The 19,778-nt window shown below is 41.9% G+C and overlaps 1 protein-coding gene across 1 annotated transcript in view; it reads left to right on the top strand.

Moving 5' to 3' along the window:
- The first annotated feature begins 4,908 nt into the window (after positions 1-4,908).
- LOC127840353 (acetylcholine receptor subunit alpha-L1-like) overlaps positions 4,909-19,778 on the top strand; it is a 31,432-nt gene continuing 16,562 nt past the window's right edge. The window contains exon 1 of the mRNA XM_052368762.1: positions 4,909-5,063. The gene's annotated coding sequence lies outside the window, so the exon portion shown is untranslated. The remainder of the gene's footprint in view (positions 5,064-19,778) is intronic.

Raw genomic sequence — 19,778 nt, 5'->3', positions numbered from 1 at the left:
GGCCAATATCATCGCACAAGCTCTTAGACACTAATATTGATTACATTGACGCTGACTGCAGTGTACCAGTGGTGAAGTATAAACCAGCAATGGTTATCGTTGCTAGCGTAGCTAACAACAGACTGACTGGCAGTTATCGTTCCTAGAGTAGCTAACATCAGACTGATTTGCAAAACTTCCTCTACATTAGTTGCTCGCTAACGCTCACAACTAAAAATTATCCGTAAAACTAAATTAAGATTCACATCGTACATGCATGATATACATACTGGCGATTTCGACTGTACAGACATTTTCGATTTCAGAATTAAATATCTGGCTTATTTCGCATTTTTCGACCATGTTCGTCTTAACTTTTATTTTACTATTTTACTTTATATTGAAATACATGTTTAATAAGGTTTTTTTACACATTTTATATAAATTCATAAATCTTTGGCACAATCGTGCATACCCACTTTAACAATGCCTGTGAAACAGTCCAGGAATAACATGATGTCTAGCAAGTGTTGTTTTTACACGAGAAATATACGACTCGAATATAAATGGCGTCTTGTAATTTCTTTCTTTTTCACCATGGTCCTCCTTCTTGTGATGATGTATTCTATCCTACATCATCTGCAAACCACCACGGTCGCAAGACCATTAACACCGTATACCCATTCAAAGACCACACTCTCGGAATCTCATTGATACAATATCAATCTGACGTGCATGTTACTAAAATTCCTGATTTCTTCATTCGGGTGTGCTGTCGCTTTCATGCTCCTACTTATCTTATTATTGTGTGGTGACATCCACCCTAATCCTGGTTCTTTTTCCACACAGAACCCAGAGTCTGCTTCAACATCAATTACCTCTTCTTTTCAATCAGTTGATGTAAGTAACCATTTATCCTTTATGCACTACAACGTCCAAAGTAGCCTAAAAAATAGACATTTTATATACCGAACTTAAGGATTTCGACATTTTATCGTTCTCAGAAACATGGCTTAACGAAACGTCCCAAACACAAGATCTGATTTTCAACAAATTTTCACCCCCTGAAAGAAAAGATCGGACGGGAGACAGTCACGGTGGTGTCCTAGTCTACGTTAAAAGTAATATATCTTACATAAGACGCACTGACCTCGAAATTAATGGTACTGAATCAATCTGGATCGAACTTAGTACCTTTTCCAAACATACCCTATTCGGTGTATTTTTCAGACCACCAGATACATCGGCACATGATCACTCAGCTATTGAAAACTATACATCTTGCTGTTGACACGGAAATCAATAATATTGTTATAACCGGTGATTTTAATATCAACTACCAAGACCCTAGCAACAAACTCAAACAGCTATACAACCAATGCGGCCTCTACCAAACCATTAATGACCCTACCCATTACACTGAGCGTTCCTCTTCAACAATTGACATAATACTAACCTCTGACCCTAATCTTGTTCACTCATCGGGGGTTGGAGACCCATGTCTTGATTGATCAAAATAATAGATATCACTGCCCTATCTATGGTCTTCTTAACTTTAAAAAGGCACATTAACGCACATATAAGCGTCATGTATGGCTTTTCGATCAGGGCAACTACGAAACGCTCCGCGAAGTAATGGCTAACACAGACTGGGACGCAAAGAAGCATAACGACCTTAATATATATTCAAAACATTTAACTGAGTACAATATATCTATAGCAAAAATCCATATTCCAAACAGGCTAATAACAATTCGCCCATTTGAACCACCCTGGATAACCACACACATAAAACCTCTGATTCGGTGTCGACGACGGTTGTTTCGCAAAGCCAAACAAACAACCCGTGAACGCGACTCGGGTAAATTCAGAACTATGCGAAACAAAATCGTTTCCGAAATTAGACGCGCTAAACTTAATCACCAAGAAAAGTTGGCTGAAAAGCTTCAATCTACGCCAAATTCTAGATCATGGTGGTCATGTTTAAAAGGCTTTATTCGACCCAATGCGAATTCATCTATACCCTCACTTATTGGTAAAGATTCAATAATTGAAGACGACACACAAAAGGCTACTGTCCTTAATAACTTCTTCACTGAACAAACGCTCCTTGACGAGTCAGAAGCACCTAACCTAAGCCACTACACTTATCAGCACAACGAATCTCTGAGTTCTCTCGTGGTTACTCCTACCGAAGGCGAATCAGTACTACGAGGCCTACCCTTAAACAAAGCTGCTGGCCCAAATTCAGTCAATAATCGCATCCTGAGAGAACTTTTAACTGAAATCTCTGTTCACCTTAGTGATAATTTTAATACTTCTTTACGCACCTCTGTATTCCCAGAACCATGGAAAGAAGCTTTTGTCACCCCAATATTCAAATCAGGAGACTCATATAACCCAGCCAACTATCGTCCTGTCTCTCTACTAAGCACACTTGGAAAAGTATTTGAAAGAATTGTATTCAAACATACATTTAACTTTCTAAACACCATTTATATCCTTTCCCCGTTACAATCTTGATTTGTTCCTGGTGACTCAACAATAAACCAGCTAACGTTTCTTTATAACTTCTTTAGCGAGACTATCGACTCTGGAAAAGAGGTCAGAGCTATATTCTGCGATATTACCAAAGCATTCGACCGTGTATGGCATAAGGGATTGTTGTTCAAGCTTAATAATATAGGCATAAGAGGCAGTCTTTTATCTTGGTACAAATCTTACCTTACAAACCGCAAACAAAAAATGGTTCTCCCAAACGCAGAATCCAATTGGTCTCATATCAACGCTTGAGTACCCCAGGGCTCTATTTTAGGGCCTCTGCTTTTTTAAATCTTTATTTACGATATTGTTCTAGATATTAAAGCCAACATCAGGTTACTTGCCGACGACACAAGCCTTTATGTTGTAGTCGACAATCCAGTCCACGCTGCAGCTACACTCAACTCCGATCTCGAAAGAATCAACACATGGGCTAAAACATGGCTTGTCTGTTTCAATCCTAAGAAAACGGAGTAAATGATTATAAGTCGCAAGACAAGCACAATTCAATATCCCCCTGTATATATGAATAACGTCCCAATTAGCGAAGTTACAAAACATAAACACCTAGGGCTTTACTTTACTAAATACCTTAAATGGGGAACCCATATTGAGTACATTGTTAATAAGGCCTACACAAGAATTAACATTATGAAAAAGTTAAAATTTAGTTTAGACCGTTCCTCATTGGAAACCCTCTACTTATCATTTATACGTCCTTTACTCGAATATGGCGATGTCATTTACGACAACTGCTCATTACAAGACCAAGAAACGTTAGAAAGCGTCCAAATTGAGGCTGCACGAATAGTCACAGGTGCCACGAAATTAGTCTCAATTCAAAAGCTTATGGAAGAGGTCGGATGGGAAACTCTAAGTAATCGTAGAGCAAAACATAAACTCATTCTTTTTTACAAAATTAATAACAATCTAACCCCGTCTTATCTTTCTGACGTTTGTCCACCCATAAATATCAACGACCGCTATAATTTAAGGAATTCTCACACACTTTACACCCCAAGAGCTAGAACTGCGCTCTACTACAACTCTTTTATCCCATCAACTACTCGTGCTTACAATAGCCTTCCAACCGAAATCTCGAACGCAACATCCATCATCTTTTAAAAAAGGTCTTCCATCATCAGTGGTCAAAATGCCAAAATACTATTACTATGGCAAACGTAAATCCCATATAATGCATACGCGACTACGCACAAACTGCAGTGTGCTCTCACAAGATCTATTTAGTAAAAACATAATACAATCACCTCTTTGCTCCGGATGGCGAAGAAAGAAACAGCTAGCCATTATTTTTTGCATTGTCCATTGTACTCGACCATTCGAGTGCGCCTCTTGAATTCTGTATCACACTTCTGCATACCCTCAACCAAGGTATTGCTTTTTGGAAATCCTCTTCTTTCTTTGGAGGCCAACTGCAATATTTTTGCAGCAATACATACCTATATAAACAAATCTAAACGCTTCGATAAGACGCCGACGCCTTTGGTACCAAGTCTCTCATAATCTTCATAAGCTCCCCAACTCCCTTCTTACTCCTGCTCCAACCTTGTTCTTCTACTCTTAGTCCGTTCCCATATCTCTATCTATTTCTTCCTTCCCTATCTCTTCCCGCAAGTACTTTCCACCTCAACCACTCGACATTAACATCTTTATCAATTGAAATGTATCTCGCCTAATGCATCGTTTTGCTTCATGCTCGTGGAACGACTTACAATAAGCTTAGTTTAGCTTCCAGGTCAATCCACATAATCCACTGTGTATATTATTCATGTATATGCATTCCGAAATAAATATGTTTAAACCAAACAGCAAGAACTTCAAAATTAGTAATATAATATAATACAACTATCATCTTATGATCTCCCATTCGCCGGTGATTCCGTCTGAGACTTTAGCATGTATACATAAATAATGTTTTATAATTTCTAAGCAGCGAAGCGCAACAGCTCACTCCGCGTTTGGATGGGCAACAAACAATACGTGTTGAAACAGAAAACACAAGTTGATCGGCAAATGACATTTTAAGTGTTATGTATACTTAATTATTCATGTTTTGAATTAAACCGAATCTCCTGTGTTTCGAGAGAATTTGTTGAAACGTCAAATGTTTTATATATAGACGAAAGTACAAATGTAAATCTATTGTGACTGATATAATCGCAGTCTATTTAAGATCTACTACTTATGATTAAAATCTCATTAACCGCCAATCATAAGTATCGGGTATGCGATTTTAAACATGAATAATTTAGTTGTTGTTTTAAGCGTATCAACCCGTACACTCCTCAAAACTATTTTAATTAGCTATTTGATACCCTACATGGTAACTATATCATATATTCATTAAATATTCCACTCTACCGGGACAATCTAAGAACTCTCGATAAAGCATTAGTGAAATGCATGGATAGAGGTTTGGTTGTGTGAAAAATATCGGACAGTTTATTGCATTGGATAATTATTTTTTAATCGTTCAAAAGAAATAACATTTGCTGGACTTAAATTCGGAGGTTGATTTTCAGGTATTGTTTGTTAATAGACTTATATTTAAAAAATAGGTCGAAATGAATTTCTCCTAACTCTTTAGACAAAGCGTTTACTAACAATATCAATAATTATTATAATTATTATAAACCCTTTTTAGGAGGTAACATACACGGTACACCTATCATTATTTTCAACCAGTTAATAAAAAGTTTAACATATTTAAACACTTCAGACATAATTGTAAAAACTATGAATAAACACAAACCCAGTAATCAAAATTATAAATTTGAAGTACATGTTTTTAAGGGTACTCTCAAAAACTCCAGGAGCACGACTTTGTAAAATTATTGGTGGATCAAAAAGATAATTAGTGACGGGGATGCCCTTAAAAAGATGGTAAAGATATGATAAACATGCGAACTAAGTAAACCTTTTACCAGTTTTGTTATTATCCCGTGTTTCCCTTCAAATACATATTAACCTTTAAAATACAAATGTCCCTTTTGTGGGAAACGATCGCGTTTTTTCACAAAGAAACTTCCCGCGCTTAAATGTAAGATTCCTTCCCACAGTAGTTAAAAACTCATGGCTTTCATGGTAAATTAGTAAGTCATGGTCTGGACCTTCATCGTATTTGGCTGTCATTGGTTTAGACGTTCCCAACCCATATCCATTACAACCACCAGCTTGTGAAAATTAAACATCAGTCTTAACATGAATTTATTTTCAATGGTAACGCACTGATACTTAATTACAAATAATTTTATATAATTATAAAATATTTCGTGTTTAGAACAAATCTGAACGATGCCACTCAAAAACGAAATATGAATAGTGTAGTATTATTAAAATTCTAGTATGTACGCTACAATATATTGAAATTAAGTACTGAGCGGCAAAAATGAATGCTACTAGACGTGTGTGAAGTTAGCCTATTTAGCCCATTTAGCCTATTTAGCCTATTTAGTACATAGGTTGAAATATTACATCCTATTTAGCCTATTTAGCCTATTTAACAGCCTCTTCAGCCGTTTTAGCCTATTAAGAAATTTTAGTACATAGGTAAAAACATACATCCTATTTAGCCTATTTAGCCTATTTAACAGCCTATTTAGCCTATTTAGCAAGTTTAGTACATACGTAGACATTCACATCCTATTTAGCCTATTTATCCCCTGGAAGCGACGTAGTGCACGCTGACCAGCCGTCGACGGCCTATCGGGCTGAACTAGTTTCGGCCGGGACTTTTAATTAGGGTCGGCCCCGTGCATGCAGCCTATTTAGCTATTTCTCGTATGCGTCATTTCGCATTGAACGGGCATGCCCCTTTAAGGGCCCCTTTCGGACGAACAAGAGTAATCCCCCGGAAGCGACCTAGTGCACGCTGACCAGCCGTCGACTGCATATCGGGCTGAAATAGATTCGACCGGGACTTTTAATTAGGATCGGAGTCAGGTGCAGCCTATTTAGCGTATTACGCGACATTTTGCCTGTGAGTGGGCATGCCCCTTTAAGGGCACCTTTCGGACGAACAAGAGTTATCCCCCGGAAGCGACCTAGTGCACCCTGACCAGCCGTCGACTGCCTATCGGGCTGAACTATTTTCGGCCTGGACTTTTAATTAGGATCGGAGTCAGGTGCAGCATATTTAGCGTATTACGCGACATTTTGCTTGTGAGTGGACATGCCCCTTTAAGGGTCCCTTTCGGACGAACAAGAGTTATCCCCCGGAAGCGACCTATTGCACGCTGACGAGCCGTCGACATGCCTATCTTGCTGAACTAGTTTCGGCCGGGACTTTAATTAGGATCGGAGTCAGGTGCAGCCTATTTAGCATATTACACGACATTTAGCCTGTGAGTGGGCATGCCCCTTTAAGGGCCCCTTTCGGACGAACAAGAGTTATCCCCCGGAAGCGACCTAGTGCACGCTGACCAGCCGTCGACTGCCTATCGGGCTGAACTAGTTTCGGCCGGGACTTTTAATTAGGATCGGAGTCAGGTGCAGCCTATTTAGCGTATTACGCGACATTTTGCCTGTGAGTGGGCATGCCCCTTTAAGGGTCCCTTTCGGACGAACAAGAGTTATCCCCCGGAAGCGACCTAGTGCACGTTGACCAGCCGTCGACTGCATATCGGGCTGAACTAGTTTCGGCCTGGACAATTTTGATTAGGATCGGAGTCAGGTGCAGCCTATTTAGCGTATTACGCGACATTTTGCCTGTGAGTGGGCATGCCCCTTTAAGGGCACCTTTCGGACGAACAAGAGTTATCCCCCGGAAGCGACCTAGTGCACGCTGACCAGCCGTCGACTGCCTATCTTGCTGAACTAGTTTCGGCCGAGACTTTAATTAGGATCGGAGTCAGGTGCAGCCTATTTAGCATATTACGCGACATTTTGCCTGTGAGTGGGCATGCCCCTTTAAGGGCCCCTTTCGGACGAACAAGAGTTATCCCCCGGAAGCGACATAGTGCACGCTGACATGCCGTCGACTGCCTATCGGGCTGAACTAGTTTCGGCCGGGACTTTTAATTAGGATCGGAGTCAGGTGCAGCCTATTTAGCGTATTACGCGAAATTTTGCCTGTGAGTGGGAATGCCCCTTTAAGGGCACCTTTCGGACGAACAAGAGTTATCCCCGGAAGTGACCTAGTGCACGCTGACCAGCCGTCGACTGCCTATCGGGCTGAACTAGTTTTGACCGGGACTTTTAATTAGGATCGGAGTCAGGTGCAGCCTATTTAGCGTATTACGCGATATTTTGCCTTTGCATGGGCATGCACCTTTAAGGGTCCCTTTCGGACGAACAAGAGTTATCCCCCGGAAGAGACCTAGTGCACGCTGACCAGCCGTCGACTGCCTATCAGGCTGAAACATGTGTAAAGTAAGCCTATTTAGCCTATTTATCAAGTTTAGTTCATAGGTTAAAACTTTCATCCTATTTAGCCTTTTTAGCCTATTTAACACTCTTTTCAGCCTATTTGGACTAATTAACAAGTTAAGTACATACGTTGACACATGCACCCTATTTAGCCTATTTAGCGTGGTTAGTACATATGTTATAGCATACATCATATTAAGCCTATTTAGCCTATTTAGCACCCTGTTCAGCCTATTAAGCCTATTTAACAAGTTAAGTACATAGGTTGACACATGAATCCTATTTAGCCTATTTAGCACCCTCTTCAGCATATTTAGCAAGTTTAGTACATGGGTTGATACATGCATCCTATTTAGCTTAATTAGGACCCTTTTCAGCCTATTTAGCCTAGTTAACAAGTTTAGTACATGTACATGGTTGACACATGCATCCTATTTAGCCCAATTAGAACCCTTTCCAGCTTTTTAGCCTATTTAACAAGTTAAGTACATAGGTTGACACATGCATCCTATTTAACATATTTAGCCTATTTAGTACCCTATTTAGCCAATTAAGCCTATTTAGCAAGTTAAGTAGATAGGTTTAAAACATACATTCTTTTTAGCATATTTAGTTTATAAAGCACCTTTTCAGCATATATAGCCTATTTAACAAGTTAAGTAAATAGGTTGACACATGCATCATATTTAGCCTATTTGTCCTATTTAACACCCTCTCCAGCCTATTTAGCCTATTTAGCAAGTTTAGGACATGGGTTCAACCATGCATCCTATTTAGCCTACATAGCCTATTTAACACCCTTTTTAACCTATTTAGCCTATTTAACAAGTTAAGTACATAGGATGACATATGCATCCTATTTAGCACCCTTTTCTGCCTATTTAGCATATTGAACAAGTTTAGTACATAGGTTGACACATGCATCCTATTTAGCCTATCTAGCGTATTTAGCACCCTTTTCAGCCTATTTAGCCTATTTTAAAAGTTTAGTACATAGATTTACATATGCATCCTATTTAGGCTTTTTAGCATATTTAGCAGCCTTTTCTTCCTTTTTAGCCCTTTTACAAGTCTATTACATAGGTTTCAAACATGCATCCTATTTAGCCTGTTTAGCACCGTTTTCTGCCTATTTAGCCTTTTTAACAAAACTAGTACATAGCTTGACACAGGCATCCTATTTAGCCTATTTAGTACCCTTTTCAGCCTATATAGCCTATTTAGCAAGTTAAGTGCAAAAAAGGTTGACACATGCACCATATTGAGCCTATTTAGCTTATTTGGCATCATTTTCAGCCTGTTTAGCCTATTTAACAAGTTAAGTACATACCGGTAGGTTGGAACATGCATCCTATTTAGCCTATTTAGTGTCCTTTTCAGCATATTTAGCCTATTTAGCAAGTTAAGTACAAAGTTGACACATGCATCATAATAAGCCTATTTAGCTTATTTGGCACCCTATTCAGCCTATTTAGTCTATTTAACAAGTTTAGTACATAGTTTGAAACATGAATCCTATTTAGCCTTTTTAGCCTATTTAACACCATTTTCAGCCTATTTGCCTATTTAACAAGTCTAGTACATAGGTTGAAACATGCATCCTATTTACTCTATATAGCCAATTTAGAGGCGTTTTCAGCCTATTTAGCCTATTTAACAATTTCGGTACATAGGTTGGAAAATACATCATACTAAGCATATTTAGCATATTAAGCAGCCTTTTCAGCCTATTTAGCCTATTTAGCAAGTTTGGTACATATGCTGAAAAATACGTTCTTATTAGCATATTTAGCAGTATGTTCCGCCTATAAAGCCAATATTGCAAGTTAAGTACATGTATTTAAACATACATCCTTTTTAGCCTCTTAAGCCTATTAAGCAGCCTTTCCTGCTAATTTAGTCTATTTAACAATTATATGAAATAGGTTGAAACAAACCTCATATTTAGGCTATTTAGAAAACCTATTCAGTCTATTTAGCTTTAAAGAACTCTTATAAAATAGGTGGAGACAAACATCCTATTATTCACTTTAAGCCTATTGAGCAGCCTATTCAGTCTACCTAGCGAGTTAATTAAATAGGTTGAAACATAATTATTAACCCTTATAAGAAGCCTATTCGCCTTAATACGCCTTTTTCGAAAGTTTATTAAATAGGTTGAAACATGTATAAGAGTAAGCCTTTTCAGGCTAAATAGCATCATACTAAATGCTCAACCTATTTTGCATTTTTAGCAAAATTCAAATAGGATAAAGTATACAGCCTGTTAAGCAGGCTATTTACAAGCCATTTCCACAACGAGTTTGTATGCACCTTTAAGAGCCCCTTTAAGACAACCAAGAGTTATACACCGGAAGCGACCTTGTTAAAGCTGACCTCCCGTCGGCTGCCTTTCGTACTGATCTCATTTCGGCCCGGGTTTTTAATAAGGGTCGGTGTAACATATAGACTATTTAGCGTATTATGCGCTATTTATATTAAGAGTGGACATGCTCATTTAAGGGCCCCTTGCGGACAAACAAGAGTTTTCCCACGGAAGCGAACTAGTGCACGCTGAACTCACGTCGGCTGCCTATCGGGATAAACTAGTTGCGGCCCGAGGTTTTAATTAGGGTCGGCGTCACATACAGCCTATAATGTGTATAATGAGCTATTTACATTGTGAGTGGATATGCACCTATAACGGCAGCTTTCGGACAAACAAGAGTTATACCCTGGATCCGACCTAGTGCACGCTGAATTCCCGACGGCTGAAAGTCGGTCTGATCTAGTTTCGGCTGTTATCCCCCGGAAGCGACCTTGTGCAAGCTTTACTCTCGATGGCTGCCTGTCGGGCTGATCTAGTTTTGGCCCGGGGTTTTAATTAGGGTCGGCGTCACCTACAGCCTATTAAGCGTATTATGCTCTATTTACATGGCGAGTGGGAATGCACATTTTAAGGCCCCTTTCGGACAAACAGGAGTTATCCCCCCGGAAGCGACCTTGTGCACACTGAACTCCCGTTAGCTGCCTGTCGGGCTGATCTAGTTTCGGCCCTGTGTTTTAATTAGGGTCGAAGTCACCTTAAGCCAAAATAGCGCATTATGAACTATTTACATGGCGGGTGGGTATGGACCTTTAAGGGTCGCATTCGGACAAATAGAGTTATCACCCGCAAGCGACCTAGTGCAAGCTGAACTCCCGTCGGCTGCATGTCGGGCTGATCTAGTTTCGGCCCTTGATTTTGTATTAGGGTCGGCGTCACCTACAGCCTATTTTGCGTATTATGCATTATTTACATGGCGAGTGGGTATGCACCTTTAAGGGCCCCTTTCGGACAAACAAGAGTTTTCCCCCGGAAGCGACATAGTGCACGTTGAACTCCCGTCGGCTACCTGTCGGACTGATCTAGCTTCGGCCCGGGGTTTTAATTACGGTCGGCGTCATCTACAGCCTATTTAGCGTATTATGCACTATTTACATGGCGAGTGTGTATGCATTTTTAAGGGCCCCTTTCCGAAAAAAAGAGTTATTCCCCTGAAGCGATCTATTGCACGCTGAACTCCTGTCGGCTTTCTGTCGGGCTGATCTAGTTTCGGCCCGGGGTTTTAATTAGGGTCGGCGCCATCTCCAGCCTATTAAGCGTATGTATTATGCTCTATTTACATGACGAGCGTGCATCTTTAAGGGCCCCTTTCGTTCAAATAAGATTTATTTACCGGAAGCGACCTAGTGCACGCTGATTTCCCGTTGGCTGCCTGTCGGGCTGATCTAGTTTCGGCCCGGGGTTTAAATTAGGCGTCACCTGCGGCCAGTTTAGCGTATGTATTATGCTCTAGTTACTTGGCAAGTGGGTATACCTATAATGGTTACTTTTGGACAAACAAGAGTTATCCCCCGGAAGCGACCTTGTGCACGCTGAACTCCCGTCGGCTGTCTATGGGGCTGATGTAGTTTCGGCCCGAGGTTTCAGTTAGGGTTTGCGTCAGCCTTTTTAGTGAATTAGGCGCTATTTGCATGGTGAGTGGGTATGCACCTATAATAGCCCCGTTCGGACAAACAAGAGTTATTCCCCGAAAGCGACCTAGTGCTCGCTAAACTCCCGTCGGCTGCCTGTCGGGCTGATCTAGTTTCGGCCCGGGATTAAAATTAGGGACGGCCTCATCAGCAGCCTTTTTGCTCATTGTTATGCTCTTTTTACATGGCGAGTGGGTATGCACCTTTAAGGGCCCCTTTCGGACAAAAAAGACTTATTCCCCTGAAGCGACCTAATGTAAGTTAAACTTCGGTCGGCTGCCTGTTTAGCTGACCTTGTTTTGGCCCGTGGTCTTAATAGGGTCGGCGTCACAAACTGCATATTTAGCGTATTATACGCTACTTTCATGACGAGTTGTCATGAACCTTTAAGGGCCTTTTTTCGGACAAACATGAGTTATACCCCGGAAGTGACCTAGTGCATGCTGAACTCACGTCGGCTGCCTGTCGGGCTGATCCAGTTTTTAACCTGGGTTTTATAAGGGTCGGCGTCACATACAGGCTTTTTAGCCTATAAGACGTAAATAACATGGCGAGTGGGTATGCACCTTTACGGGCCGCTTTCGGATAAACAAGAGTAATCTCCTGGAGGCGACCTAGTGCCCGCTTAACTCCCGTCGGCTGCCTGTCGGCCTGATCCAGTTTCGGCCCGGGGTTTTAATAAGGGTTGGCGTCGTATAAAACCTACAACGTATACAACGTCGTATTTAGCGCATGAGGCGCTATTTACATGGCGAGTTGGTATGCACCTTTAAGGGCTGCTTTCGGACAAACAAGAGTAATCCCACCGGAAGCTACCTAGTGCACGCTGAACTCACTTCGGCTGCATGTCGGGCTGATCTTTTTTCGGCCCGGGTTTTAATTAAGGTCGGCGTCACAAACAGCCTATTTTGCGGGTTAGGCGCTATGTACATGGCGAGTGTGTATAAGAGCCGCTTTCGGACAAACAAGAGTTATCCCTGGAAAGCGACATAGTGCACGCTGAACTGGCATCGGCTGCCTGTCGGGCTAACCTAGTTTTGACCCGGGGGTTTAAATAGGGTCGGCGACACATACAGCCTATTTAGCGTATAAGGAGCTATTGAGATGGCGAGCGAATATGAACCTTAAAGGGCCGCTTTCGGACAAAAAAAGAGTTATTCACCGGAAACGACCTATTGCACGCTGAACTCTCGACGGCTGCATGTCGGGCCAATGTAGTTGCGGCCGGGGGTTTAATTAGGTCCGGCGTCACCTACAGCCTATTTAGCATATTATTCGCTATTTACATTGCGAGTGGGTTTACAGCTTTAAGGTCAGTGTTCGGAAAAACAAGTTATCCACCGGAAGCGACATAGTGCACGCTGAACTTATGTCGGCTGCCTGTCGGGATGACCTAGTTTCGATCCGAGGTTTTAATTATGGTGTGCGTCACATACAGCCTATTTAGCGTAACAGTCGCTATTTACATTACGAGGTTTAGGGCCGCTTTCGGACTTAAAAGAGTTATCACCCGGAAGCGACATAGTACACGCTGAACTCCCGTCGGCAGCCTGTCGGGTTGATCTGGTTTCGGCCCGGGGTTTGAAGTTGTCTCTTCTTCACATTAACCTACTTCGCGTAGTATGCTATATTTACATCTCGAATGGGTATGCACTAACAAGATTTTATTTTATCTAAAGGACTAGCAATCATGACACATCAACTATCTCCGGAATCCACCGTGAGATTTAAGCAAAATCGTCTGCTGATCCAGAGTGCGGGACTAGTTAACATATTAACATTTTGACAATAGGCCGAACGCGTGTCACACATTTGAATGGAATAAAAAAAAACAGCGTAAATAAAGAAGAGGATAAAAAACTATCGAAAATAAGTAACAGATAGATGTGGTCACGATTATTCTTATTAATCATGACAACACCTTATTCATGTTAGACTTTTAAAAATTTAATTGACTTTTATCATTATAATTGGTGCCACTTGTGGTATTTGGTTACCTATGTTAAGGGTAACTTACTGATGTTCGATTGGTTATTGTCGGCTCGGGTACTACTTAAATGTACCCCGGGTACTCTTAAATAAACTTAAATGTATCTCTGGTACGAAAAGTATACTGAAAGTAATCCGGAAATTTTTACGCGAAATTGGCCGTTGTCGGCGAATTATTTTCAAATTAAGTATGTTTATATTTATGTCAATATTCTGTAAAATTGCCGGTATATTATCGCAACTCCTACTTAAACAACCATGATGAGGCAGGATTTGTTCAAAGAGAATTTTGTTTTGTTTTCCGTAGCGCGTTTTACGTCATCTGATTTTAGGCGGGAATAAAACTCGGTTAAAGTCTAAATTGGCTGGGTACGTGTAAGTATATTTTCTGTACCCGGAGTACATAAAGGTTTAAATGTTTTGTTGCGTGATATCTTGTTAATAAGTTTTGGATTTTTTTTTAGTTGAGGCATGCACCGTGTTTGGATTGTGTGCTGTATGTATAATACCTTTAGGGATTGAATCTTGAGTATTGCAAGCAATTAAAAGCAATGAAAAGCAATGGAGATGAAAGATTAGATCGCATACATAGTGCGGATAAATATGACACGTTTGTTCAGGGTTATGAATGCAAAAGATATAATTCAATACCGTTTCAATTATTCGTAATTCTTAAGACTTCGTGCAATAATGACAAACGTTTTGGTCTTTATTTGAAGAGGCGATGAATCTCAAAATAGTTTTTCGTTAATTAATGATAAATGCAGATCGTTTGTCAATAAGAACGATTAAAAGCTTTATTTGGTTATGATTCTGAGTACAATTCCATTTGTAGTCTTCTTCATTCAGTGTCAATATTGAGTGGTTGCTAAAAAGCACATAATAGGTCCAATAGAAATACTTTGGTACATTTGATCATTAAATTTAAATGAAATGAAACACTCGTCGCTTTTTAAACAACTTTAACACAAAATTGCAAAACAATATCTGTTAATACAGTACTCGAGCACATGCCGTGTATGACAGTAATTTGGAGAGAACGCCATATATTTTAGTTATTCTTAGCTCTCGCTTTACACTCTTGCTTTTGTGCTTTGTTACAATGTTTGGAAATATGTTCAATGTTTTGTTTTTGCCATAGAAGACATATTAAAACCGGGTTTCTCCCTTACTGAATTAAACTGGTTTAAGTAAAACTAGTAACCCCTAGACCCGAGGGCTTATTAATTTAACTTAAACTGATAAACTTAAACCGCAATGCACATGGCTTACACATTTAGTTTATAGAATATAAAAAAAATCTACCGAACTATTTAACATTATGCCCCTGATGTCAAAACTTGCCTTACGCTGGAGGTCACTTGTTTTACATAAACATATAAGGATGATAACCCTTTGTTCTGTCCTGTAAATTACTTATACAAATGAATACAAAAATCTGCAATATTCATATAAAGTAAGCCAAACATGTCACATAATTATAAAATGTTGGGTATTTTTAACTGAAATTAAAAGGATTGTAAATCTTCGTATATTGAAAGGCTCCGAAGACGGGAGTTAAGCTTGCACTAGGTCGCTTCTGGGGGATAACTCTTGTTTGTTCGAAAAGGGCCCTTAAAGGTGCATACCAACTTGCCATGTAAATAAAGCCTCATTCGCTAAATAGGCTGTAGATGACGCAGACCCTAATTAAAACACCGGGCCGAAACTACATCAGCCCGACAGAAAGCCAACGGGAGTTCAGCTTGCGCTAGGTCGCTTCCGGGGGATAACTCTTGTTTGTCCAAAAAGGACCCTTTAAGGTACATACACACTCGCCATGTAAATAAAGCCTAATGTATACGCTTGAAAGGATGTAGGTGACGCCGACCCTAATTAAAACACAGGGCCGAAACTAAATCAGCCCGACAGGCAGCCAACGGGAGTTCAGCGTGCACTAGCTCACTTTCGGGGGAAAACTCGTAGTCCGAAAGGGGTCCTTAAAGGTGCATACCCACTCGCCATGTCAATAGAGCCTAATGCGCTAAAAAGGCTGTAGGTGACGACGACACTTATTTAAACCCCGGGCCAAAACTAGATCAGCTCGACAGGCAGCCAACTGGAGTTTAGCTTGCACTAGGTCGCCTCCGGGGATTACTCTTTTTTGTACGAAAGGGGCCCTTAAAGGTGCATACACAATCGCCATGTAAACAGAGCATAATACATACGCTAAATGGGCTGTATGTGAAGCCGACCCTAATGAAAACCCCGGGCCGAAACTAAATCAGCCCGACATTCAGCCGACGGGAGTTCAGCGTGCACTAGGCCGCTACAGGGGATAACTCTTGTTTGTCCGAAAGGGCCCTTAAAGGTGCATACCCACTCGCCATGTACATAGAGCCTAATTCGCGAAATAGGCTGTAGGTTACGCAGACCCTAATTAAAACCCCGGGCCGAAACTAGATGAGCCCGACAGGCAGCCAACGGGAGTTTAGCTTGCACTACGCCGCTTCCGGGGGATAACTCTTGTTTGTCCGAAAAGGGCCCTTAAAGATGCATTCCCACTCGCCATTTAATAGAGCATAATACATTCGCTAAATAGGCTGTAGGTGACGCCGACCCTAATAAAAAACCCGGGCCGAATCTAGATCAGCCCGACAGGCAGACGACGGGATTTCAGTGTGCACTAGGTCGCTCCCGGGGATAACTCTTCAATTGTCCGAAAGGGGCCCTTAAAGGTGCATTCCCACTCGCCATGTAAAGAGAGCCTAATTCGCTAAATAGAGCATAATTCATACGCTAAAATAGGCTGTACGTGACGCCGACCCAAATTAAAACCTCGGGCCGAAACTAGATCAGCCCGACAAGCAGCCGACGGGAGTTCAGCATGCACTAGGTCGTTTCCGGCGGATAACTCTTGTTTGTCCGAAATGGGCCCTTAAAGGTGCATACCCATTCTTTATGACAATAGAGCATAATACGTTAAATAGGCTGTACGTGACGCCGACCCTTATTAAAACCCCTGGCCGAAACTAGATCAGCCCGACAGGCAGCCGACCGGAGTTCAGCGTGCACTAGGTCGCTTCCGGGGGATAACTCTTGTTTGTCCGAAATGGGCCCTTAAAGGTGAATACTCTTTCTATATGACAAAAGAGCATAATACGCTAAATAAGCTGTACGTGACGCCGACCCAAATTAAAACCCCGGGCCGAAACTAGATCAGCCCGACAGGCAGCCGACGGGAGTTCAGCGTGCACTAGGTCGTTTCCGGGGGATAACTCTTGTTTGTCCGAAATGGACCCTTAACTGTGAATACCCACTCTCTATGACAATAGAGCATAATACGCTAAATAGGCTGTACGTGACGCCGACCCAAATAAAAACCCCGGGCCGAAACTAGATCAGCACGACAGGCAGCCGACGGGAGTTCAGCGTGCACAAGGTCGTTTCCTGGGGATAACTCTTGTTTGTCCGAAATGGGCCCTTAAAGGTGCATACCCACTCTATATGACAATAGAGCATTATACGCTAAATAGGCTGTACGTGACGCCGACCCACATTAAAACCCCGGGCCGAAACTAGATCAGCTCGAGAGGCAGCCGACGGGAGTTCAGCGTGCACTATGTCGCTTTCGGGGGATAACTCTTGTTTGTCCGAAATGGGCCCTTAAAGGTGCATACCCACTCTATATGACAATAGAGCATAATACGCTAAATAGGCTGTACGTGACGCCTACCCTAATTTAAACCCCGGGCCGAAACTAGATCAGCCCGACAGGCAGCCGACGGGAGATCCGCGTGCACAATGTCATTTCCGGGGGATAACTCTTGTTCGTCCGAAAGGGGCCCTTAAAGGGGCATACCCGCTCACTGGGAAATGACGCATACGAGATGAATGCTAAATAGGCTGCATGCACGGGGCCGATCCTAATTAAAAGTCCCGGCCGAAACTAGTTCACCCCGATGGGCAGTCGACGGCTGGTCAGCGTGCACTAGGTTTCTTCCGGGGGATAACTCTTGTTCGTCCGAAAGGGGCCCTTAAAGAGGCATACCCACTCACAGGCAAAAATGTCGCGTAATACGTTAAAAAGGTTGCACCTGGCTCCGATCCTAATTAAAAGTCCCGGCCGAAACTAGGTCAGCCCGACAAGCAGTCGACGGCTGGTCAGCGTGCACTAGGTTTCTACCGGGGGATAACTCTTGTTCGTCCGAAAGGGGCCCTTAAAGGGGCATACCCACTCAGAGGCAAAAATGTCGCGTAATACGCTAAATATGTTGCACCTGGCTCCGATCCTAATTAAAAGTCCCGGCCAAAACTAGGTCAGCCCAACAGGCAGTCGACGGCTGGTCAGCGTGCACTAGGTCTCTTCCGTGGGATAACTCTTGTTCGTCCGAAAGGGGCCCTTAAAGGGGCATACCCGCTCACTGGTAAATGACGCAAACGAGATGAAGGCTTAATAGGCTGCATGCACGGAGCCGATCCTAATTAAAAGTCCCTGCCGAAACTAGTTCAGCCCGATGGGCAGTCGACGGCTGGTCAGCGTGCAAAAGGTCTCTTCCGGGGGATAACTCTTGTTCGTCCGAAAGGGGCCCTTAAAGGGGCATACCCAATCACTGGGAAACGACGTATACGAGATGAAGGCTAAATAGACTACCGTACATGCACGGGGCCGATCCTAATTTAAAGTCCCGGCCGAAACTAGGTCAGCCCGACAGGCAGTCGACGGCTGGTCAGCGTGCACTAGGTCTCTTCCGGGGGATAACTCTTGTTCGTCCGAAAGGGGCCCTTAAAGGGGCATACCCGCTCACTGGTAAATGACGCAAACGAGATGAAGGCTTAATAGGCTGCATGCACGGGGCCGATCCTAATTAAAAGTCCCGGCCGAAACTAGTTCAGCCCGATGGGCAGTCGACGGCTGGTCAGCGTGCACAAGGTCTCTTCCGGGGGATAACTCTTGTTCGTCCGAAAGGGGCCCTTAAAGGGGCATACCCAATTACTGGGAAATGACGTATACGAGATGAAGGCTAAATAGACTACCGTACATGCACGGAGCCGATCCTAATTTAAAGTCCCGGCCGAAACTAGGTCAGCCCGACAGGCAGTCGACGGCTGGTCAGCGTGCACTATGTCACTTTCGGTGGAAAATCCTTGTTTGTCCGAAAGGGGCCCTTAAGGTGCATACTCACTGACTGGAAAATGTTTCATCCTATTTAATAAACTTGCTTAGTAGGCTAAAAAGATTAAATATGCTACTAAATATGCTCAACGAGATGTTTGTTTCAGGTTTCATTTGATATACTTGCTAAAAAGGCTAAATGGCACGTATATTTCTGCCTATTTAATATTTTTATTAAATAGGCAAAAGGGGATCAAATGGATGCTTAACAGGTTTACTGACTCAATAGCATGTATATTTCCGCCTAGTTACTAATCTTGCTAAATAGGCTGAAAAGGCTATTAAATAGGCTAAATAGGAATGTACTAAACTTGCTATCCGGGTTGAAAAGGCTGTTAAATTGGCTCAATATGCTAAATAGGATTTATGTTCCAACTAATGTACTTAATAGGCTAAATAGCCTGAAAATGCTGTTAAATAGGCTATATAGGCTAAATATGATGTATGTTTCAACCTTTTTACTAAATAGGCTTAATGGTCTTAAATAGGCTAAAAAGGCTGAAGAGGCTGTTAAATTGGCTTTATAGGCTAAACAGGATGTTTGTTTCAACCTATGTTCTTAATATGCTAAAAAGGCTGAAAAGGCTGTTAAATCGGCTAAATAGGCATGTGCTAAATAGGCTGAAAAGACTGTTAAATAGGCTAAATAGGCTTAATACAATGTATCTTTCAACCTTTGTTCTAAACTTTCTAAATAGGCTGTTAAATATGCTAAGTAGGCTAAATAGGA

This window comes from Dreissena polymorpha, chromosome 8 (genome assembly GCF_020536995.1).
Source record: "Dreissena polymorpha isolate Duluth1 chromosome 8, UMN_Dpol_1.0, whole genome shotgun sequence".
Lineage (NCBI taxonomy): Eukaryota > Metazoa > Mollusca > Bivalvia > Myida > Dreissenidae > Dreissena > Dreissena polymorpha.
This window is presented reverse-complemented; position numbering and strand designations above follow the sequence as displayed.